Raw genomic sequence first — 25484 nt, 5'->3', positions numbered from 1 at the left:
AAATGAAGATCATGGCATCCAGTCCCATCACTTCATGGGTAATAGATGGGGAAACAGTGGAACAGTGGCAGACTTTATTTTTGGGGGCTCCAAAATCACTGCAGATGGTGACTGCAGCCATGAAATTAAAAGACGCTTACTCCTTGGAAGAAAAGTTATGACCAACCTAGATAGTATATTCAAAAGCAGAGACATTACTTTTCCGACTAAGGTCCATCTAGTCAAGGCTATGGTTTTTCCTGTGGTCATGTATGGATGTCAGAATTGGACTGTGAAGAAGGCTGAGCGCTAAAGAACTGATGCTTTTGATCTGTGGTGCTGGAGAAGACTCTTGAGAGTTCTTTGGACTGCAAGGAGATCCAACCGGTCCATTCTGAAGGAGATCAACCCTGGGATTTCTTTGGAAGGAATGATGCTAAAGCTGAAACTCCAGGACTTTGGCCACCTGTTTTGAAGATTTGATTCATTGGAAAAGACTCTGATGCTGGGAGGGATTGAGGGTAGGAGGAGAAGGGGACAACGGAGGATGAGATGGCTGGATGGCATCACAGACTCGATGGATGTGAGCCTGAGTGAACTCCGGGAGATGGTGATGAACAGGGAGGCCTGGCGTGCTGTGATTCATGGGGTCGCAAAGAGTCAGACACGACTGAGTGACTGAACTGAACTGAACTGAACTGAACTGCATTACTTTGCAATATTGTAGTGGTTTTTGCCATACATCGGCATGAATCAGCCATGGGTGCACATGTGTTCCACATCCTGAACCACCCCTCCTACCTTCCTCCTCATCCCATCCCCCAGGATCATCCCAGTGCAGCAGCTCTGAGCACACTGTGTCAGGCATCAAACCTAGACTGGCGATCCGTTTCACATATAATAATATAGATGTTTCACCATTACCCTCTCAAATCATCCGACACTCACCTTCTCCCACAGAGTCCAAAACACTGTTCTTTACATCTGTGTCTCTTTTGCTGTCTCACATATAGGGTCATTGTTACCATCTTTCTAAATCCCATATATATGAGTTAATATACTATAATGGTGTTTTTCTTTTTGACTTACTTCACTCTGTATAATAGGCTCCAGTTTCATCCACCTCATTAGCACGGATCCAAATGCATTTTTTTAAATGGCTGAGTAATATGTCATTGTATATATGTACAATATATAAGCTTTCTTATCCATTCGTCTGCTGATGGGCTTCTAGGTTGCTTCCATGTCCTAGCTATTGTAAACAGTGCTGTGATGAACATTGGGGTACACAAGTCTCTTTCAATTCTGGTTTCCTCGGTGTGTATGCCCAGCGCTGGGAATGCTGGGTTGTATGGCAGTTCCTATTTCCAGCTTTTTAAGGAATCTCCACACTGTTCTCTATAGTGGCTGTACTAGTTTGCATTCCCACCAACAGTATAAGAGGGTTCCTTTTTCTCTGTACCCTCTTTAGCATTTACTTTTTTGTAGATTTTTGATAGCAGCTATTCTGACTGGCATGAGATGGTACCTCATTGTGGTTTTGATTTGCATTTATTTGATAATGAGTGATGTTGAACATCTTTTCATGTGTTTGTTAGCTATCTGTATGTCTTCTTTGGAGAAATGTCTGTTAAGGTCTGTTTAGTTCTTTGGCCCTTTTTTTTTTTTTTTGATTGAGTCATTTATTTTTCTGGTGTTGAACTATAGGACCTGCTTGTATATTTTTGAGATTAATTCTTTGCCCGTTGCTTCATTTGCTATTATTTTCTCCCATTCTGAAAGCTGTCTTTTGAACTTGCTTATAGTTTCCTTCGTTGTGCAAAAGCTTTTAATTGTAATTAGATCTCATTTGTTTATTTTTGCTTTTATTTCCATTACTCTGAGAGGTGGGTCATAGAGGATCCTGCTGTGATTTATGTCAGAGTGTTTTGCCTATGTTTTCCACTAGGAGTTTTATAGTTTCTGGTCTTATGTTTAGATCTTTAATCCGTTTGAGTTTATTTTTGTGTATGATGTTAGAAAATGTTCTAGTTTCATTCTTTTACAGGTGGTTGACCAGTTTTCTCAGCACCACTTGTTAAAGATATTGTCTTTACTCCATTGTATATTCTTGCCTTCTTTGTCAAAGATAAGGTGTCTATAGGTGTGTGGATTTATCTCTGGGCTTTCTATTTTGTTCCACTCATCTATATTTGTCTTTGTGCCAGTACCATATTGTCTTGATGACTGGAGTTTTGTAGTATAGCCTGAAATCTGGGAGGTTGATTCCTCCAGTTCCATTTTTCTTTCTCAAGGTTGCTTTGGCTAGTCGAGGTTTTTTGTATTTCCATTCAAATTGTGAAATAATTTATTCAAATTCACTGAAAGATACCACCGAAAGCTTGATATGGATTGCATTGAATCTATAGATCGCTTTGGGTAGTATACTCATTTTCAGTATATTGATTCTTCTGATCCATGAACATGGTATATTTCTCCATCTATTTGTGTCCTTTTTGATTTCTTTCATCAGTGTTTTACAGTTTTCTATATATAGGTCTTTTCCTCTTTAGGTAGGTTTATTCCTAAGTATTTTATTCTTTATGTTGCAATGGTGAATGGAATTGTTTCCATAATTTCTCTTTCTTTTTTCTCATTGTTAGTATATAGGAATGCAAGGGATTATTGTGTGTTGATTTCATATCCTGCAACTTTACTATTTTCATTTATTAGCTCTAGTAATTTTCTGGTGGGGTCTTTAGGGTTTTCTATGTAGAGAATCATGCCATCTTCAAACAGTGAGAGTTTTACTTCTTCTTTTCCTATTGGGATTCCTTTTATTTCTTTTACTGCTCTGATTGCTGTGGCCAAAACTTCCAAAACTATGTTGAATAGTAGTGGTGAGAGTGGGCACCCTTGTCTTGTTCCTGACTTTAGGGGAAATGCTTTCAATTTTTCACCATTGAGGATAATGTTTGCTGTGGGTTTATCATATATGGCTTTTATTATGTTGAGATATGTTCCTTTTATACATGTTTTCTGGAAGGTTTTTATCATAAATGGATGTTGAATTTTGTCAAAGTCTTTCTCTGCATCTATTGAGATAATTATATGGTTTTAATTTTTCAATATGTTAATCTGGTATATCACATTGATTGATTTGTGAATATTAAAGAATAATCTTTGCATCCCTGGGAGAAAGCCCACTTGCTCGTGATGTATGTATGATCTTTTTAATGTGTTGTTAGATTCTGTTTTCTATAATTTTGTTAAGAATTTTTGCATCTATGTTTATCAGTGGTATTGGCCTGTAGTTTTCTTTTTTTGGTGGCATCTTTGCCATGTTTTGGTATTAGGGTGATTGTGGCCTCATAGAATGAGTTTGACAGTTTTCCTTCTTCTGCAATTTTCTGGAAGAGTTTGAGTAGGATAGTTGTTAGCTCTTCTCTAAATTTTTGGTAGAATTCAGTTGTGAAGCTGTCTGGTCCTGAGCTTTTGTTTGCTGGAAGATTTCTGATTACAGTTTCGATTTCCATGCTTGTGATGGGTCTTTTAAGATTTTCTCTTTCTTCCTGGTTTAGTTTTGGAAAGATATATTTTTCTAAGAATTTCATCTTTTCTTCCAAGTTGTCCATTTTATTGGCATTAGTTGTTGATAGTAGTCCCCTATGAGCCTTTGTATTTCTGTGTTGTCTTTTGTGATTTTTCCATTTTTATTTCTAATTTTGTTGATTTGATTCTTCTCCCTTTTTATTTCTTGATGAGTCTGGCTAATGGTTTGTCTATTTTATTTATTTTGTCAAAGAACCAGCTTTTAGCTTTGTTGATTTTTGCTATGGTTTCCTTTGTTTCTTTTTCATTTTTTTCTGCCCTAATTTTTATGATTTCTTTCCTTCTACTAACCCTGGGGTTCTTCATTTCTTCCTTTTCTAGTTGCTTTAGTTATAAAGATTATTTATTTGACTTTTCTCTTGTTTCTTGACATAAGCTTATATTGCTGTGAACCTTGCCCTTAGCAATGCTTTTACTGAATCACATAGGTTTTGGGTTGTTGTGTTTTCATTTTGATTCATTTCTATGCATATTTTGATTTCTTTTTTGATTTCTTTTGTGATTTGTTGGTTATTCACAAGCATGTTGTTAGCCTCCATATGTTTGTGTTTTTAATAGTCTTTTTTCCCCCCTATAGTTGACATCTAATCTTACTGCATTGATCAGAAAAGATGCTTTGAATGATTTCAATTTTATTGAATTTACTAAATGAGGGATTGGGGGCAGGAGGAGAAGGGGGCGACAGAAGATGAGATGGCTGGATGGCATCACTGACTCTATGGACATGAGTCTGAGTGAACTCCAGGAGTTGGTGATGGACAGGGAGGCCTGGCGTGCTACAATTCATGGGGTCGCAAACAGTCAGACACAACTGAGCAAATGAACTGAACTGAACTGAACTGAACTGAAGGCTAGATTTATGGCCTTGAATGTGATCTATCCTAAAGAAGGTTCTGCATGAACTTGAGAAAAAGGTGAAATTCATTGTTTTGGGATGAAATGTCCTATAGACATCAGTTGGGTCTAACTGGTCCATTGTATCATTTAAAATTTGTATTTCCTTGTTAAATTTCTGTTTAGTTGATCTATCCATGGTGTGAGTGTGGTATTAAAGTCTCCCACTATTATTGTGTTACTGTTAACTTCCCCTTTCATACTTGTTAGCATTTGCCTTACATATTGTGGTGCTCCTATGTTGGGTGCATGTATATTTATAATTGTTATATCTTCTTCTTGGATTGATCCTTTGATCATTATGTAGTGTCCTTCTTTGCCTCTTTTCATGGCCTTTATTTCAAAGTCTATTTTATATGATAAAAGTATTGCTACTCCTGCTTTGTTTTGGTCTCCATTTGCATGAAATATCTTTTTCCAGCACTTCACTTTCAGTCTGTATGTGTCCCTTATTTTGAAGTGGGTCTCTTATAGGCAGCGTATATAGGGGTCTTGTTTTTGTATCCATTCAGCTAGTCCTTGTCTTTGGGTTGGGGCATTTATATTTAAGGTAATTATTGATAAGTATGATCCCATTGCCATTTACTTTATTGGTTTGGGTTTGTGTTTATAAACCTTTTCTGTGTTTCCTGTCTAGAGAATATCCTTTAGCATTTGTTGGAGATCTGGTTTGGTGGTGCTGAATTCTCTCAGCTTTTGCTTGTCTGTAAAGCATTTGATTTCTCCTTCATATTTGAACAAGATCCTTGCTGGGTACAGTAATCTGGGTTGTAGATTTTTCTCTTTCATCACTTTAAGTATGTCCTGTAATTCCCTTCTGGCCTGAAGAGTTTCTATTGAAAGTTCAGCTGTTATCCTTATGGGAATCCCCTTGTGTGTTATTTGTTGTTTTTCCCTTGCTGCTTTTAATAATTGTTCTTTGTGTTTGATCTTCATTAACTTGATTAAAATGTGTCCTGGGATGTTTTGCCTTGGGTTTATCTTTTTTGGGACTCTCTAGGTTTCTTGGACCTGGGTGGCTATTTATTTCCCCATTTTAGGGAAGTTTTCAACTATTATCTCCTCAAGTATTTTCTCATGGCCTTTCTTTTTGTCTTCTTATCCTGGGACTCCTATGATTTGAATGTTGGGGCATTTTACATTGTCCCAGAGGTCTCTGAGGTTGTCCTCACGTCTTTTAATTCTTTTTTTCTTTTTTCCTCTCTGCTTCATTTATTTCCACTACTCTATCTTCCAACGCACTTATTTCTGCCTCAGTTATTCTACTGTTGGTTCCTTCCAGAGTGCTTTTGACTCAGTTATTTCATTATTCATTATTGATTGACTCTTTTTTGTTTCTTCTAGGTCCTTGCTAAATATTTCTTACATCTTCTCAATCCTTGTCTCCAGACTATTTATCTGTAACTCCATTTTGTTTTCAAGATTTTGGATCACTTTTACTATCATTATTCTGAATTCTTTCTCAGGTAGACTCTCTATCTCCTCCTCTTTTGTTTGGTTTGGTTGGCATTTTTCGAATATTTCTCTGCTGAATATTTCTCTGCCTTTTCATCTTGTTTAGATTGCTGTGTTTGGGGTGGCCTTTCTGTATGCTGGAAGTTTGTGGCTCTTCTTTATTGTGGAAGTTCCTCCTTGTGGGTGGGGTTGGACAAGTGGCTTGTCAAGGTTTCCTGATTAGGGAAGCTTGTGTCGGTGTTCTGTTGGGTGGAGCTGGATCACTTCTTTCTGGAGTGCAATGAAGTGTCCAGTAGTGAGTTTTGAGCTGTCTATGGGTTTGTGTGACTTTGGACAGTCTGTAATATTAATGCTCAGGAGTATGTTCCTGCATTGCTGGAGAATTAGAGTGATATGTCTTGCTCTGGAACTTGTTGGCTTTTGGGTGGAGCTTGGTTTCAGCATAGGTATGGAGGCTTTGGATGAGCTCTTGTTGATTAATGTTCTCCAGAGTCAGGAGTTTTCTGGTGTTCTCAATTTTGGATTTAAGCCTCCTGCCTCAGGTTGTCAGTCTTATTCTTAAGAGTATCCTCAAGACTTCTCCATCCATACTGCACCAATGATAAAATATAGATTAATGGTGAAAACATTCTCCACAGTAAGGGACATCTAGAGAGGTTTGCAGAGTTACATGGAGAAGAGAAAAGGGAGGATGAGACAGAGGTGACCAGGAGGAGACAAGGGGGAGTCAAAAGGAGAGAGACAGAACTAGCCAGTTTTCAGTTCCCTAAGTGTTCTCCACAGCCCTGAATATCCAAAGAGATTCACAACGTTGGATAGAGAAGTGAATTGGGAGGGAGGAGATTGAGGTGACCTGGCAGAGAAAAAGGAGAGTCAAAAGGGGGAGAGGGTAATCAAGCCAGCAGTCACACTCTTAAGTAAAAATGGGTACTGAAGATTGGATTCTTAAAGGTACAAAATTGATAACAAATAACAAAAAACAAAGATTAAAAATCTAAAGCAGAGGTCAGATTATCAAAAATACAATATTTTTTTAAAAATCACAAAAATTATAAAAAATATATATGAAATTTGCTTTAAAAATAGGGTATTTTTTGGCAAGGTAATGGTTATAAAAATGAAAATTAAAGGCATAATAAAGGGCTTAAAATTAAAAAAAATACAAATTGAAAAAATGATAATACTAAAATATATCTAGGAATTTCTCTGGAGCTGTTGTGGGCAGTGTGGGGTCAGTTCAGTTTCAGAGAGTTCCTTGTTCCAGCTTATACGTCTTCTCGAGGTCTATAGACCCCTTCCAATGTAGTCGGTGCTAACTACAGTGTTTAAATCTGTTGTAACTGTCACTCCCAAAGCGGTTCCCTCTGTTTATTTTGGCTTCTTCTGCTTGCAAGTCTCTTCAGTGTCTAATTTCCACCTTGATACAAGGGGGTGGAGGTGGTCACTTATTTAGGCTCACTTGTTCAGTTGTGCTGTGGGGAGGGAGGAACACTTTAAACAAATATCACCGGCGTGTGTGGGGAGTGCTCACAGTGTCTGGGCCACACTGGGTTTGCCCCTGCTCACAGCGTGTGTGCTTTCCTGGTCTACACTGCTCAAGCTCCAGGTTGCTCTGCAGGGGAGCTGTCTAAAGCAGGCCCTGGGTTGTGTGCACTTCCCAGGTCTAAGCTCCTGAGGTTCAGGTTCTCAGGTACTCCACAAAGGCACAGACTCAGTTGGGCCTGCGTTTTGTGCCCTTCCCAGGTCCGAGCAGCTCAGACAACCAGGTGCTTGGTGAGCTCACTCTCTCCAGGTGGGACAGTGCATCTTATCACCTTCCCGGTCCCAGATGCTCAGTTTCCTGGGTGCAAAGTGGGAGCGCCCTCTCAGGTGTGCCGTGTATCTCCTCTGGGGAACTGATCTCTGGCTGTGACCCTCCTGGTGGATGTCAACTGTCCAGGATCCCAGGAAGACTCAGTTAGGAACTGGGAACTTGCTCACAGTTTGGTAGAGGATGCCATCTCTGGGGCCGAGATTGCCTCTCACTGGCTCTGGCTGTTGCCCACCTGCCTCTCTGCCTCAGGTGGGGGATGGGTCGGTCTGCAGCCGGCAGGCTGTCCTCTGATATTCGCTCAGTCCTTTGTTCTGTGAGCGGGCCTAGCGGTGCCTTAGGTTAGAACTTTTCGGGGGGAAAGTTCTCTCTCTCTCTTTCTTTTTTTTTTCTCTCTCTCTGGCTGTCCCACAGTTTGGGTTGCTATCTCATGTTAGCTCCCTCAATTGCCCTCAGGGCATTCAAGCCTGGTCCTTACCCTAAACAATGCAGCCCGTGCATGCCTCCCAGTTCAGTCCCCGCTTGCTGGTGGTGGACATGAGCATCTGGGCTACTTCTCTGCTGGTAGTTGTGGTTAGGCATGTAATCTGTGGATTTTATTTAGTTTTTCCTCCTGGTTATGTTGACCTTTGAGATTCCAAAACTCCCCACAGACCCGCTGATGAAAGGGTTTCCTAGTGTTTGGAAACTTCTCCTTCATGACGCCCTCCCCAGGATGGGTCTCTGTCCCTAAATCTTTTGTCTCTCTTTTTATCTTTTATATTTTGTTCTACCTCCTTTCAAAGACAGTGGGCTGCCTTTCTGGGTGTCTGGTGTCCTCTGCCAGTGTTTACAAGTTGTTTTGTGGAACTTGCTCAGTGTTCAAATGATCTTTTGATGAATTTGTGGGGGGAGAAAGTGGTCTTCCTGTCCTATTCCTCTGCCATCTTTGGTCTAAAGAGCCTCTTGATGAAGATGAAAGAGGAGAGTGAAAAAGTTGGCTTAAAACTCAACATCCAAAAAACAAAGATCAGGGCATCTGTTCCAATCACTTCATAGCAAGTAGATGAGGAAATAATGGAAACAGTAGCAGATGTTATTTTCTTGGGCTCCAATCACAGCAGATGGTGACTGAAGCCATGAAATTAAAAAGACACTTCTTGCTCTTTGGAAGAAAAGCTATGACAAACCTAGACAACCTAGTGAAAAGCAGAGATATCACTTTGCAAACAAAGGCCAAATTAGTTAAAGTTATGACTTTTCCATTAATCATGTGTGAGTGTGAGAGCTGGACCGTAAAGAAGGATGAATGCAGGAGAATAGATGCTCTCGAACTGTGATGCTGAAGAGTCTTGAGAGTCCCTTGGATAGCAAGGGGTTCAAACCAATCAAGTCTAAAGGAAATCAGTCCTGACTATTCATTGGAAGGACTGATGCTGAAGCTGAAGCTCCAATCCTTCAGCCACCTGATGCAAAGAACCGACTCATTGGAAAAGACCCTGATGCTGGGAAAAATTGAGGTCAGGAGAAAGGGGTGACAGATGATGAAATGGTTGGATGGCATTATCTACTCAACGGAAATGAGTTTAAGCAAACTCAGGAAGATAGTGAAGGACAGGGAAGCCTGGAGTGCTCCAGACCATGGGATCACAAAGAGTTGGACACAGGTGAGTGACTAAACAACAACAAGAGTAGAGGAATTAATAAAAACAGGAAATGCACACAGGAGATGGGAAGAGGAGGTAATAAGGACTTAATAATTTACGAAAATGCAGTATCAGTGTGGGATGATGAAAAGTGCTGGAGAGAGCAGAGATGGTTGTACAATTCAACTATGTGACTGTAATTAATACCAGTAAATTGTTAACTTAAAATGATTAAAATGGAAATTTTTGTTTTATATATTTTGTCACAAATAAAAGCTAAAATTATCTTAAAATAAAAATTGTTTAAAAGTGGGATAAGTGGAAGACTTTAGAAAGAACCAGAAACAATTAGTTTAAAGCACTAAAAAATTGCTTATAGTTTTATAAGAGGACAAACTTCATCTGTGAAGGCTGTTTCTGAGACCCTTCACAGCCTTCAATTGTGGGGATGACAAAGGGAAAAAGCCACAGAATTTCACTGGAAAAGATGTGTAATTACCTAAATACTCTGTAAAATTCAAAATTGGTTGGTTACAGTGGAGCTTGGCACTACATGATTGCTGAACCCCTAAGTCCATTATGAGTTTTAAAATTTATTTCATTGCTGTATAGTTGATTTAAAATGTTGTGCTAAATTCTGCTGTACAGACAAGTGATATACATATATGTATATTTACATACATATATATGTATATATGTCTGCTGTACAGACAAATGATATATGTATATGTATATAAATGTATATATGTATGTATATACACATATAATTGTTGTTCAGTCACCCAGTCACGTCCTACTCTGTTACACTCTCCCAGAATTTGCTGAAATTTATGTCCAATGAATTCATAATGCCATCCAATCAGAGGCATTTTATTATACTTACTAAATAGAGGCTTTTTGCTATGCTGTCTAGGTTCGTCATAGATTTTCTTCCAAGAAAAAACTATCTTAATTTCATGGCTACAGTCACCATCCACAGTGATTTTGGAGCCCAAGGAGGTAAAAGTCTGTCACTGTTTCCATTGTTTCCCCATAAATTTGACATGAAGTGATGGGACTAGATGCCATGATCTTCATTTTTTGAATGTTGAGATTTAAGCAAGCTTTTTCACTTTCCTCTTTCACCTCATCAACAGGCTTTTTAGTTCCTCTTCACTTTCTGCCATTAGGGCGGTGTCATCTGCATATCTGAGGGTATTGATCTTTCTCCCAGCAATCTTGATTCCAGCTTGAATTTCATCCAACCCAGCATTTTGCAAAATGTTATAGGAGTTAAGTAAGCAGGATGAAAACATACAGCCTTGAGGCACTTCTTTCCTAATTTTGAAATAGGCCAGACTTCCATGTCTGCTTCTAACTGTTGCTTCTTGACCTGCATAAAGGATTCTCAGGAGGCAGGTAAGATGGTCTTGTATTCCCATCTCTTTAAGAATTTTGCACAGTTGGTTGTGGTCCACACAGTTAAAGGCTTCAGCCTAGTCAATGAGACAGAATTAGATGTTTTTCTTCAATTCCCTTGCTTTCTTTATCATCCAATGGATGTTGGTAATTTGATCACTGGTTGTTTTGCCTTTGCTATATGCAGTTTGCACATCTAGAAGTTATTTGTTTACATACTATTGAAGCCTAGCTTGAAGGAGTTTGAGAATTACCTTGGTAAAGTATGTGAAATAAGCACAACTACTTTGAACATTTTCGGCATTGCCGTTCTTTGGGATTGGGATGAAAACTGACCTTTTCCATTCCTGTGGCCACTGCTGAGTTTTCCAGATTTGCTGGCATATTAGGGCAGCACATTAACAGCATTATCTTTTAGGATCTGAAATAGCTCAGCTGGAATTCCGTCACCTCCACTAGCTTTGTTTGTAGTAATGCTTCCTAAAGCCCACTTGCTTCACACACCAGAAAGTCTGGTGCTAGGTGAGTGATCACACTATCGTGGCTATCTAGGTCATTAAGATCTCTTTTGTACTGCTCTTCTATGTTTTCTTGCCACCTCTTAATATTTTCTGCTTCTGTTAGGTCCATACCTTTTCTGTATTTACTGTGCCCATCTTTGCATGAAATGTTTCTTTGGTATCTCTAATTTTCTTGAAGAGATCTCTGGTCTTTCTCATTCTCTTGTTTTCCTCTATTTCTTTGCATTGTTCACTTAGGAATGAATTCTTATCTCTCCTTCCTATTCTTTGGAACTCTGCATTCAAATGGGTATATCTTTCCTTTTCTCCTTAGCCTTTTGCTTGTTTTCTTTTCTCAGCCATTCATAACACTTATTCAGACAACCCTTTTTCCTTTTTGCATTTCCTTTTCTTGGGGATGGTGCTGATCACAGCCTCCTATACAATGTCATGAGCTTCCGTCCATAATTCTTCAGGCACTCTATCTATCAGGTCTAATCCCTTGAATCTATTTGTCACTTTCACTGTACAATCATAAGGGATTTGATTTAGGTCATACATGCAGATGGTAATTGCAGCCATGATATTAAAAGACATTTATTCCTTGGAAGGAAAGCTATGACCAACCTAGACAACATATTAAAAAGCAGAGACATTACTTTGCTGACTAAGGTCCACCTAGTCAAGGCTATGGTTTTTCCAGTGGTCATGTATGGATGAGAGAGTTGGACTATAAAGAAAGCTGAGCACCGAAGAATTATGGTTTTGAACTGCGGTGTTGGAGAAGACTCTTGAGAGTCCCTTGGACTGCAAGGAGATCCAACCAGTCCATTCTAAAGGAGATCAGTCCTGGGTGTTCTTTGGAAGGAATGATGGTAAAGCTGAAACTCCAGTACTTTGGCCACCTCATGTGAAGAATTGACTCATTGGAAAAGACTCTGATGTTGGGAGGGATTGGAGGCAGGAGAAGAAGGGGATGACAGAGGATGAGATGGCTGGATGGCATCACTGACGCGATGGACATGAGTTTGGGTGAACTCCGGGAGATGGTGATGGACAGGGAGGCCTGGTGTGCTGCGATTCATGGTATCACAAAGAGTTGGACATGACTGAGGGACTGAACTGAAGTGAACTGAATGGTCTAGAGGTTTTCCCCACTTTCGTCAATTTAAGTCTGAATTTGGCAATAAGGAGTTCATGATCTGGGGCACAGTCAACTCCTGGTCTTGTTTTGCTGACTGTATAGAGCTCCTCTATTTTTGGCTGCAAAGAATATAATCAATCTGATTTTGATGTTGACCATCTAGTGATGTCCATGTATAGAGTCTTCTCAAGTGTTGTTGGAAGAGGGTGGTTTTTATGACCAGTGTGTTCTCTTGGCAAAATTCTGTTAGCCTTTGGCCTGCTTCATTTTGTACTCCAGGGACAAAGTTGCCTGTTACTCCAGATATCTTTTTACTTCCTACTTTGCATTCCAGTCCTCTATGATGAAAAGGACATATTTTTTTCGGTGTTAGTTCTAGAAGGTCTTGTCATTCTTCATAGAGCTGTTCAATTTCAACTTCTTCAGCATTACTGGTTGGAGCATAGACTTGAATTACTGTGATACTGAATCATTTGCTTTGGGAACAGAGATCATTCTGTCATTTTTGAGACCACACTCAAGTACTGCATTTTGGGCTATCCATTTCTTCTACAGGCTTCTTGCCTACAGTAGTTGATATAATGGTCATCTGAGTTAAATTCACCCATTCCAGCCCATTTTAGTTCACTGATTCCTAAAATGTTGATGTTCACACTTGTCATCTCCTCTTTTACCACTTCTTTTTTTTTTTTTTTCAATTTTTTTTTTTTTTTTACTTTATTTTACTTTACAATACTGGATTGGTTTTGCCATACATTGACATGAATCCACCACGGGTGTACATGAGTTCCCAATCCTGAACACCCCTCCCACCTCCTACCCCATATCATCTCTCTGAATCATCCCCGTGCACCAGCCCCAAGCATCCTGTATCCTGCATCGAACATAGACTGGCGATTCATTCCTTACATGATAGTATACATGTTTCAGTGCCATTCTCCCAAATCATCCCACCCTCTCCATCTCCCTCAGGGTCCAAAAGTCTGTTATATACATCTGTGTCTCTTTTGCTGTCTCGCATACAGGGTTATCCTTACCATCTTTCTAAATTCCATATATATGTGTTACTATACTATAGTGGTGTTTTTCTTTCTGGCTTACTTCACTCTGTATAATCGGCTCCAATTTCATCCACCTCATTAGAACTGATTCAGACTGATTCAAATTATTTTTAATGGCTGAGTAATACTCCATTGCGTATATGTACCACAGCTTTCTTATCCAATCATCTGCTGATGGACATTTAGGTTGTTTCCATGTGCTGGCTGTTATAAACAGTGCTGCAGTGAACATTGGGGTACATGTGTCTCTTTCAATTCTGGTTTCCTCGGTGTGTATGCCCAGCAGTGGGATTGCTGGGTCATAAGGCAGTTCTCATGATGTACTCTGCATAGAAGTTAAATAAGCAGGGTGACAATATACAGCCTTGACGTACTCCTTTTCCTATTTGGAACCAGTCTGTTGTTACATGCCCACTTCTAACTGTTGCTTCCTGACCTGCATATAGATTTCTCAAGAGGCAGGTTAGGTGTCTGGTATTCCCATCTCTTGAAGAATATTCAACAGTTTATTGTGATCCACACAGTCAAAGGCTTTGGCATAGTCAATAAAGCAGAAATATATGTTTTTCTGGAACTCTCTTGCTTTTTCCATGATCCAGCGGATGTTGGCAATTTGATCTCTGGTTCTTCTGCCTTTTCTAAAACCAGCTTGAACATCAGGGAGTTCACAGTTCACGTATTCCTGAAGCCTGGCTTGGACAATTTTGAGCATTACTTTACTAGAGTGTGAGATGAGTGCAATTGTGAAGTAGTTTGAACATTCTTTGGCATTGCCTTTCTTTGGAATTGGAATGAAAACAGACCTTTTCCAGTCCTGTGGCCACTGCTGAGTTTTCCAAATTTGCTGCCATATTGAGTGCAGCACTTTCACAGCATTATTTTTCAGGATTTGAAACAGCTCAACTGGGATTCCATCACCTCCATTAGCTTTGTTCGTAGTGATGTTTTCTAAGGCCCACTTGACTTCACATTCCAAGATGTCTGGTTCTAGATTAGTGATCACATCATCATGACTATCTGGGTCACGAAGATCTTTTTTGTACAGTTCTTCCGTGCATTCTTGCCACCTCTTCTTAATATCTTCTGCTTCTATTAGGTCCATACCATTTCTGTCCTTTATCGAGTCCCTCTTTGCGTGAAATGTTACCTCGGTATCTCTAATTTTCTTGAAGAGGTATTCAAAAGCAGAGACGCTACTTTGCCGACTAAGGTCCATCTAGTCAAGGCTATGGTTTTTTCCAGTAGTCATGTATGGATGTGAGGAAGAAGCCTTGAAGAAGGCTGAGCACCGAAGAATTGATGCTTTTGAACCGTGGTGTTGGAGAAGACTCTTGAGAGTCCCTTGGACTGCAAGGAGATCCAACCAGTCCATTCTGAAGGAGATCAGCCCTGGGATTTCTTTGGAAGGAATGATGCTAAAGCTGAAACTCCAGTACTTTGGCCACCTCATGCGAAGAGTTGACTCATTGGAAAAGACTCTGATGCTGGGAGGGATTGGGGGCAGGAGGAGCAGGAGACGACCGAGGATGAGATGGCTGGATGGCATCATGGACTCAATGGACGTGGGTCTGAGTGAACTCTGGGAGATGGTGATGAACAGGAAGGCCTGGTGTGCTGCGATTCATTGGGTCGCAAAGAGTCGGATACGACTGAGTGACTGAACTGTACTGAACTGAAGGCAGTTCTATTTGCAATTTTTTAAGGAATCTCCACACTGTTATCCATAGTGGCTGTACTAGTTTGCAATCCCACCAACAGTACAAGAGGGTTCCATTTTCTCCACACCTTCTCCACACATTTATTGCTTGCAGACTTTTGGATCTCAGCCATTCTGACTGGTGTGAAATAGTACCTCATTGTGGTCTTGATTTGCATTTCTCTGATAACAAGTGATGTTGAGCATCTTTTCATGTGTTTGTTAGCCATCCGTATGTCTTTGGAGAAATGTCTATTTAGTTCTCTGGTCCATTTTTTGATTGGGTCATTTATTTTTCTGGAATTGAGCTGCATAAGTTGTTTGCATATTTTTGAAATTAGTTGTTTGTCAGTTGTTCCATTTGTTATTATTTTCTCCCATTCAGAAGGCTGTCTTCACCTTGCTTATAGTTTCCTTTGTTGTGCAGAAGCTTTTAATTTTAATTAGATCCCATTTGTTTATTTTTGCTTTTATTTCCAGTATTCTGGGAGGCGGATCATAGAGGATCCTTCTGTGATTTATGTCGGAGAGTGTTTTGGCTATGTTCTCCTCTAGGAGTTTTATAGTTTCTGGTCTTACATTTAGATCTTTAATCCATTTTGAGTTTATTTTTGTGTGTGGTGTTAGAAAGTGATCTAGTTTCATTCTTTTACAAGTGGTTGACCAGTTTTCCCAGCACCACTTGTTAAAGAGATTGTCTTTAATCCATTGTATGTTCTTGCCTCCTTGGTCGAAGATAAGGTGTCCATAGGTGTGTGGATTTATCTCTGGGCTTTCTATTTTGATCCATTGATCTATATTTCTGTCTTTGTTCCAGCACCATACTGTCTTGATAACTGTGGCTTTGTAGTAGAGCCGGAAGTCAGGCAGGTTGATTCTTTCATTCCATTCTTCTTTCTCAAGATAGCTTTGGCTATTAGAGGTTTTTGTATTTCCATACAAATCTTGAAATTATTTGTTCTAGTTCTGTGAAAAATACCGCTGGTAGCTTGATAGGGATTGCATTGAATCTGTAGATTGCTTTGGGTAGTATACTCATTTTCCACTATATTGATTCTTCCAATCCATGAACATGGTCTATTTCTCCATCTATTAGTGTCTTCTTTGATTTCTTTCATCAGTGTTTTATAGTTTTCTATATATAGGTCTTTAGTTTCTTTAGGTAGATATATTCCTAAGTATTTTATTCTTTGTGTTGCAATGATGAATGGAATTGTTTCCTTAATTTCTTTTTCTATTTTCTCATTATTAGTGTATAATATACAAGGGATTTCTGTGTGTTGATTTTATATTCTGAAACTTTACTATATTCATTGATTAGCTCTAGTAATTTTCTGGTGGAGTCTTTCAGTTCAATTGCTCAGTCGTGTCCGACTCTTTGCAACTCCATGAATCGCAACACACTGGCCTCCCTGTCCATCACCATCTCACGGAGTTCACTCAGACTCACATCCATCGAGTCCGTAATGCCATCCAGCCATCTCATCCTAGGTCATCCCCTTCTCCTCATGCCCCCAATCTCTCCCAGCATCAGAGTCTTTTCCAATGAGTCAACTCTTCACATGAGGTGGCCAAAGTACTGGAGTTTCAGCTTTACCATCATTCCTTCCAAAGAAATCCCAGGGCTGATCTTCAGAATGGACTGGTTGGATCTCCTTGCAGTCCAAGGGACTCTCAAGAGTCTTCTCCAACACCACAGTTCAAAAGCATCAATTCTTCGGTGCTCAGTCTTCTTCACAGTCCAACTCTGACATCCATACATGACCACAGGAAAAACCATAGCCTTGACTAGATGGACCTTAGTCGGCAAAGTAATGTCTCTGCTTTTGAATATACTATCTAAGCTGCTCACAACTTTTCTTCCAAGGAGTAAGCGTGTTTTAATTTCATGGCTACAGTCACCATCAGCAGTGATTTGGGAGCCCCCAAAAATAAAGTCTGACACTGTTTCCACTGTTTCCCCATCTATTTCCCATGGAGTGATGGGACTGGATGCCATGATCTTTATTTTCTGAATGTTGAGATTTAAGCCAACTTTTTCACTCTCCTCTTTCACTATCATCAAGAGGCTTTTTAGCTCCTCTTCACGTTCTGCCATAAGGGTGGTGTCATCTACATATCTGAGGTTATTGATATTTCTCCTGGCAATCTTGATTCCAGCTTTTGTTTCTTCCAGTCCAGCATTTCTTGTGATGTACTCTGCATAGAAGTTAAATAAGCAGGGTGACAATATACAGCCTTGACATACTCCTTTTCCTATTTGGAACCAGTCTGTTGTTCCATGTCCAGTTCTAACTGTTGCTTCCTGACCTGCATACAGATTTCTCAAGAGGCAAGTTAGGTGGTCTGGTATTCCCATCTCTTTTAGAATTTTCCACAGTTTATTGTGATCCACACAGTCAAAGGCTTTGGCATAGTCAATAAAGCAGAAATATATGTTTTTCTGGAACTCTCTTGCCTTTTCCATGATCCAGCGGATGTTGGCAATTTGATCTCTGGTTCCTCTGCCTTTTCTAAAACCAGTTTGAACATCAGGGAGTTCACAGTTCACGTATTCCTGAAGCCTGGCTTGGAGTATTTTGAGCATTATTTACTAGCATGTGAGATGAATGGGTTTTCTATGTAGAGGATCATGTCTTCTGCAAACAGTGAGAATTTTACTTCTTCTTTTCCAATTTGGAGTGCTTTTATTTCTTTTTCTGCTCTGTTGCTGTGGCCAGCACTTCCAGAACTATGTTGAATAGTAGCAGTAAAAGTGGGCACCCTTGTCTTGTTCCTGACTTTAGGGGAAATGTTTTCAATTTTTCACCATTGAGGATAATGTTTGCTGTGGGTGTCGTATATAGCTTTTATTATGTTGAGGTATGTTCCTTCTATTCCTGCTTTCTGGAGAGTTTTTTTCATAAATGGTTGTTGAATTTTGTCAAAGGCCTTCTCTGCATCTATTGAGATAATCATATGGCTTTTATTTTTCAATTTGTTAACATGGTGAATTACACTGATTGAATTGCGGATATTGAAAATCCTTGCACCCCTGGGATGAAGCCCACTTGGTCATGGTGTATGATTTCTTTAATGTGTTGTTGGATTCTGATTGCTAGAATTTTGTTAAGGATGTTTGCATCTATGTTCATCAGTGATATTGGCCTGTAGTTTTCTTTCTGTGGCATCTTTGTCAGGTTTTGGTATTAGGGTGATGGTGGCCTCATAGAATAAGTTTGGAAATTTACCTTCCTCTGCAATTTTCTGGAAGAGTTTGAGTAGGATAGGTGTTAGATCTTCTCAAAATTTTTAATAGAATTCAGCTGTGAAGTCGTCTGGACCTGGGCATTTGTTTGCTGGAAGGTTTCTGATTACAGTTTCAATTTCTGTGCTTGTGATGAGTCTGTTAAAATTTTCTATTTCTTCCTGTTCAGTTTTGGAAAGTTGTACTTTTCTAAGAATTTGTCCATTTCTTCCACGTTGTTCATTTTATTGGCATATAATTGCTGATAGTAGTCTCTTTTGATCCTTTGTATTTCTGTGTTGTCTGTTGTGATCTCTCCATTTTCATTTCTAATTTTATTGATTTGATTTTTCTCTCTTTGTTTCTTGATGAGTCTGATTAATGGTTTGTCAATTTTATTTATCTTTTCAAAGAACCAGCTTTTGGCTTTGTTGATTTTTGCTATGGTCTCTTTTGTTTCTTTTGCATTTATTTCTGCCCTAATTTTTAAGATTTCTTTCCTTCTACTAACTCTAGGGTTATCCATTTCTCCCTTTTCTAGTTGCTTTAGGTGTAGAGTTAGGTTATTTATTTGACTTTTTTCTTGTTTCTTAGGTATGCCTGTATTGCTATGAACTTTCCTCTTAGCACTGCTTTTATAGTGTCCCACAGGTTTTGGGTTGTTGTGTTTTCATTTTCATTAGTTTCTATGCATATTTTGATTCCTTTTTTGATTTTTTTCTGTGATTTGTTGGTTATTCAGAAGCGTGTTGTTCAGCCTCCATATGTTGGAATTTTTAATAGTTTTTCTCCTGTAATTGAGATCTAATCTTAATGCATTATGGTCAGAAAAGATGCTTGGAATGATTTCGATTTTTTAAAATTTATCAAGGTTAGATTTATGGCCCAGGATGTAATCTATCCTGGAGAAAGTTCCATGCACACTTGAGAAAAAGGTGAAATTCATTGTTTTGGGGTGAAATGTCCTATAGATATCAATTAGGTCTAACTGGTCTATTGTATCATTTAAGGTTTGCATTTTTTGGTTAATTTTCTGTTTAGTTGATCTGTCCATAGGTGTGAGTGGGGTATTAAAGTCTTCCACTATTATTGTGTTACTGTTAATTTCCCCTTTCATACTTGTTAGCATTTGCCTTACATATTGCAGTGCTCCTATGTTGTGTGCATATATATTTATAATTGTTATATCTTCTTCTTGGATTGATCCTTTGATCATTATGTAGTGGCCTTCTTTGTCTCTTTTCACAGCCTTTGTTTTAAAGTCTATTTTATTGGATATGAGTATTGCTACTCCTGCTTTCTTTTGGTCTCTATTTGCATGGAATATCTTTTTCCAGCCCTTCACTTTCAGTCTGTATGTGTCCCTTGTTTTGAGGTGGGTCTCTTGTAGGCATCATATATAGGGATCCTGTTTTTGTATCCATTCAGCCAGTCTTCATCTTTTGGTTGGGGCATTCAACCCATTAATGTTTAAGGTAATTATTGATAAGTATGATCCCGTTGCCATTTAGTTTACTGTTTTGGGTTCAGGTTTATACACCCTTTTTGTGTTTCCTGCCTAGAGAATATCCTTTAGCATTTGTTGGAGAGCTGGTTTGGTGGTGCTGAATTCTCTCAGCTTTTGCTTGTCTGTAAAGCTTTTGATTTATCCTTCATATTTGAATGAGATCCTTGCTGGGTACAGTAATCTGGGCTGTAGGTTATTTTCTTTCATCACTTTAAGTATGTCTTGCCATTCCCTCCTGGCCTGAAGCGTTTCTATTGAAAGATCTGCAGTTATCCTTATGGGAATCCCCTTGTGTGTTATTTGTTGTTTTTCCCTTGCTGCTTTAATATTTGTTCTTTGTGTTTGAACTTTGTTGATTTGATTAATATGTGTCTTGGGGTGTTTCGCCTTGGGTTTATCCTATTTGGAACTCTCTGGGTTTCTTGGACTTGGGTGATTATTTCCTTCTCCATTTTAGGGAAGTTTTCAACTATTATTTCCTCAAGGATTTTCTCATGGTCTTTCTTTTTGTCTTCTTCTTCTGGGACTCCTATAATTCGAACGTTGGAGCATTTCATATTGTCCTGGAGATCTCTGAGGTTGTCCTCATTTCTTTTAGTTCGTTTTTCTTTTTTCCTCTCTGATTCATTTATTTCTACCATTCTATCTTCTATTTCACTAATCCTATCTTCTGCCTCCGTTATTTTACTATTTGTTGTCTTCAGAGTGTTTCTGATCTCATTTATTGCATTATTCGTTATATATTGACTCTTTTTATTTCTTCTAGGTCCTTGTTAAACCTTTCTTGCATCTTCTCAATCCTTGTCTCCAGGTTATTTATCTGTGATTCCATTTTGATTTCAAGATTTTGGATCATTTTTACTATCAATATTTGGAATTCTTTCTCAGGTAGATTCCTTATCTCTTCCTCCTTTGTTTGGTTTAGTGGGCATTTCTCCTGTTCCTTTACCTGCTGGGTATTCTTCTGTCTCTTCATCTTGGTTATATTGCTGCGTTTGGTATGGCCTTTCTATATTCTGGAAATTTGTGGAGTTCTCTTTATTGTGGAGTTTCCTCACTGTAGGTGGGGTTGTATCAATGGCTTGTCAAGGTTTCTTGGTTAGAGAGGCTTGAGTTGGAGTTCTGGTCGGTGGAGCTGGATTTCTTCTCTCTGGAGTCCAGTGAAGTGACCAGTAATGGGTTATGAGACGTCAATGGTTTTGGAGTAACTTTGAGTTGCCTGTATATTGAAGTTCAGGGCTGTGTTCCTGTGTTGCTGGAGAACTTGCATGGTATGTCTTGCTCTGGAACTTGTTGGCCCTTGGGTGGTGCTTGGTTTCAGTGTAGGTATGGATGCATTTGATGAGCTCCTATCGATTAATGTTCCCTGGATTCAGGAGTTCTCTGATGTTCTCAGGATTTGGACTTAAGCCTCCTGCTTCTGGCTTTCTGTTTTATTTTTACAGTAGCCTCAAGACTTCTCCATCTATACAGCACCAATGATAAAACGTCTAGGTTAAAGATGAAAAGTTTCTCCACATTGAAGGACATCCATAAATGTTCATTGAATTACACGGAAAAGGGAAGGGGTGGGTAGTTAGAGGTGACTGGAATGAGATGAGGTGGGATCTAAAGAGGAGAGAGCAAGCTAGTCAGTAGTCACTTCCTTATGTGCACTCCTCAGTCTGGACCACTCAGAGGTGTTCATGGAGTTATACAGGGAAGAAGAGAGGGAGGAAGTAGACAGAGGTGGCCAGGAGGATAAAAGATGGAAATGAAAAGGAGAGAGACAGATCCAGCCAATAACCAGTTCCCTTAGTGTTCTCCACCATCTGGAACACACAAAGATTCACAGAGTTGGGTAGAGAAGAAAAGGGGGAGGGAGGAGACAGAGATAACCTGGTGGAGAAAAAGGAGAGTCCAAAGAAGAAGAGATTGGTTAAGCTAGTAATCTCACTCTCAGTTAAAATTGTGTACTGAAGATTGAGTTTTTAAATGTACAAAATTGACAACAAATACCAAAAAGCAAAGATTAAAAATCTAGAGTAGAGGTTGGATTTTCAAAAATACAATATTAAAGAAAAGAAGAAGAAGGAGAAGAAAGAAAAAAAAAGCCACAAGAATTATTAAAAAAAACAACAACCACGACCACAAAAAGTATATATGGTGTTTGCTTTAAAAATAGGGTCTTTTTTTTTTTTTTTTGAAAAGTAATAGTAGGTTATAAAAATAAAAATTAAAGGAGAAATAGAGGACTTACAAATTTAAAAAGGTTTAAAAACAAAGAAGAGGAAAAAGAAAAGAAAAAAGAATCACACAACAATATCAACAACAACAACAAAAAGAATGATCGTAAAAATAGTAAAAATATATCTGGCCCTTTCTCTGGTGTTGTGGCCAGTGTGGGGTCACTTCCAAGGCGGTTCCCTCTGTTTAACTTCTGTTTGCTGGTCTTTTCAGTGTCTGATTTCTGCCCTGTCATGGGGTGGGGCGGTGGTGGACACTTTTTTTTTTTTTCAGGCTCACTTGTTCAGTCGTGCTGTGGGGAGGGAGGGATGCTGCAAACGAGTAACACTGTCGTATGCTTGCAGTGTCTCAGCCCTGCTGGGCCTGCCCCTGCTTGCGGTGCACACTGCTCAGGCTCTACGTTGCTCCACCGGGAACCGTCTGAGGCTGGCCCTAGGCTGCATGCACCTCTCCGGTCTAAGCCATTCAGGCTTGGTGCTCAGGTAGCCCTCAGAAGTGCAGATTCGGTTGGGCCTGCATTTTATGCCCTTCCCTGGTCCAAGTAGCTCAGGTGTTTGGCAAGCGCAGTCACTGCAACTTATCACCTTTCCCGTCTCTGCTGCTGTTTTCCAGGGATATCGCTGGCATCCCTTCTCTGGCGGCTGATAACTGTCCAGAACCCCCAGAAGTCTTAGTCAGCAAAGAAGCCTGCTTGCATTTTGGTAGGTAATCTCTCTCTTGGGCTGCGATTGCCCGCTTCCAGCCCTTATGGCTCTGGCTGCCTGTCACTGGAGGGGGATGGTCTGCAGCCGGCTATTTCTGTTCCATCCTTTTTTCTGTGTGCAGTCCTGGCGGTATATTATGTTCGAGCTTTTCGCGTGGTAGCTATCCCACAGTCTGGTTTGCTAGCCCAAGTTAGTTCGCTCTGGTTACGTGGGGCATTTCAGCCCGATTCTTAAAAGCACTGCAGCCCGTACCTGCCACACCTCCCTGCCCAGCCCCCACTTGCTAGTGGCGGATGCAGGCGTCTGCGCTGCTTCTCCGCTGGGGAAGTTACTGTTGGGCTCGTAATCTGTTGGTTTTAATTATTTATTTTTCCTTCCTGTTATGTTGCCCTCTGTGCTTCCAAGGCTCGCCACAGACTCGGCAGCAAGAGTGTTTCCTGGTGTTTGCAAACCTCTCTTCTTAAGATTCCCTTCCCGGGACGGAGCTCCCTCCCTACCTCCTTTGTCTCCTTTTTCATCTTTTATATTTTTTCTACCTGTTTTTGAAGACAATGATCTGCTCTTCTGGGTGCCTGATGTCCTCTGCCAGCATTCAGAAGTTGTTTTGTGGAATTTACTCAGAGTTGAAATGTTCTTTTGATGAATTTGCAAGGGAGAAAGTGGTCTCCCCATCCTATTTCTGTGCCATCTTAGGACCGCCCCTTCTGACCACTTCTAATTTACCTTAATTCATGGACCTAACATTCCAGGTTTCTATGCAATTGTTCTTTACAGCATCAGACTTTACTTCCATCACCAGTCACATCCACAAGTGGGCATTGTTTTCACTTTTGCTCCATCTCTTCATTCTTTCTGGAGTTATTTCTCCACTCTTCCCCACTCTTCTTCTCCACTGGAGCTATTTCTTCAGTGGCATATTGGGCACCTACCAACCTGGGGAGTTTATCTTTCAGTGCCATATCTTTGTCATATCTTTCAGGGTCATGCCTTTTCATACTGTTCATGGGGTTATCAAGGCAACAGTACTGAAGTGGGTTGCCATTGCCTTCTCCAGTGGATATGTTTTGTCAGAACTTTCCACCATGACCTGTCTGTCTTGGGTGGCCCTATATGGAATGGCTAAGAGTTTCATTGAGTGAGACAAGGCTGTAGCCCATGCGATCAGTTTGATTAGTTTTCTGTGATTAGGTTTTTCATTCTGTTTGCACTCTGAAGGATAAGGATAAGAGGGTTATGGAAGCTTCATGATGAGAGAGATTGACTGTGGGGGAAACTGGGTCCTGTTCTGGTGCTCAGTAAAACTTTAATCCAATTGTCTAATTATGTGTGGAGCTGTGTTCCCTCTCTGTTAGTTGTTTGGCCAGAGGCAACCAAGTCCTGGGGTCTATCGGCTTCTATAGTAGCTCTAACATAAGCAGAAGATATTAAGACATGGCAAGAATATACAGAAGAACTATACAAAAGAGCTCTTCATGACCCAGATAGCCATGGTGTGATCACTCACCTAAGAGCAGAAATCAAGTGGGCTTTAAGAAGCATCACACGAACAAAGCTAGTGGAGGTGATGGAATTCTAGTTGAGCTATTTCAAATCCTAAAAGACGATGCTGTGAACGTGCTGCACTCGATATACCAGCAAATTTGGAAAACTCAGCAGAGGTTACAGGACTGGACAAGGCCAGTTTTCATTCCAATACCAAAGAATGTTCAAAGTACTGTACCACTTCTGCTGCTGCTAAGTCACTTCAGTCGTGTCCGACTCTGTGCAACCCCATAGAGGGCAGCCCACCATGCTCCCCCATCCCTGGGATTCTCCAGGCAAGAACACTGGAGTGAATTGCCATTTCCTTCTCCAATGCGTGAAAGTGAAATCACTCAGTCATGTCCAACTCTCAGTGACCCCATGGACTGCAGCTTTCCAGGCTCCTCTGTCCATGGGATTTTCCAAGCAAGAGTACTGGTGTGGGGTGCCATTGGCTTCTCTGAAGTACTGTACAGTTGCACTCATTTCACAAACTAGTAAAGTAATGTTAAGAATTATCCAAGCTACGCTTGGATACATATATCAATAGTACGTGTACCAAGAACTCCCAGATGTTCAAGTTGGATTTAGAAAATGTGTAGAAGTAGATGTTTTTCTAGAATTCTCTCACTTTTTCGATGATCAAAAAAATGTTGGCAGTTTGATCTCTGGTTTCTCTGCTTTTTCTAAAACCATCTTGTACATCTGGAAGTTCACAGTTCACATACTGTTGAAGACTGGCTTGGAGAATTTTGAGCATTGTTTTGCTAGTGTGTGAGATGAGTGCAATTGTCCAGTAGTTTGAGCATTCTTTCCCATTGCCTTTCTTTGGGATTGGAATGAAAACTGACCTTTCCCATTCCTGTGGCCACTGCTGAGTTTTCCAAATTTGCTGGCATATTGAATGCAGCACTCTAACAGCATCATCTTTTAGGGTTTGAAATAGCTCGATTGGAATTCCATCACCTCCACTAGTTTAATTGTTTTGAGCTCCCCATTCACCAAAACCTTATATATTGACCTTCCCCCACTGCCTTTTGGAGCAGTCTCCACTAAGCTTTGTTCATAGTGATGCTTTCTAAGGCCCATTTGACTTCACATTCCAGGATGTCTGGCTCTAGGTGAATGATCACACTATCATGATTAT

Source organism: Capricornis sumatraensis, chromosome 15 (assembly GCF_032405125.1).
Source record: "Capricornis sumatraensis isolate serow.1 chromosome 15, serow.2, whole genome shotgun sequence".
Taxonomy (NCBI): Eukaryota; Metazoa; Chordata; class Mammalia; order Artiodactyla; family Bovidae; genus Capricornis; species Capricornis sumatraensis.
The sequence above is the reverse complement of the archived record's forward strand: the minus strand, read 5'-3'. Positions refer to the sequence as shown.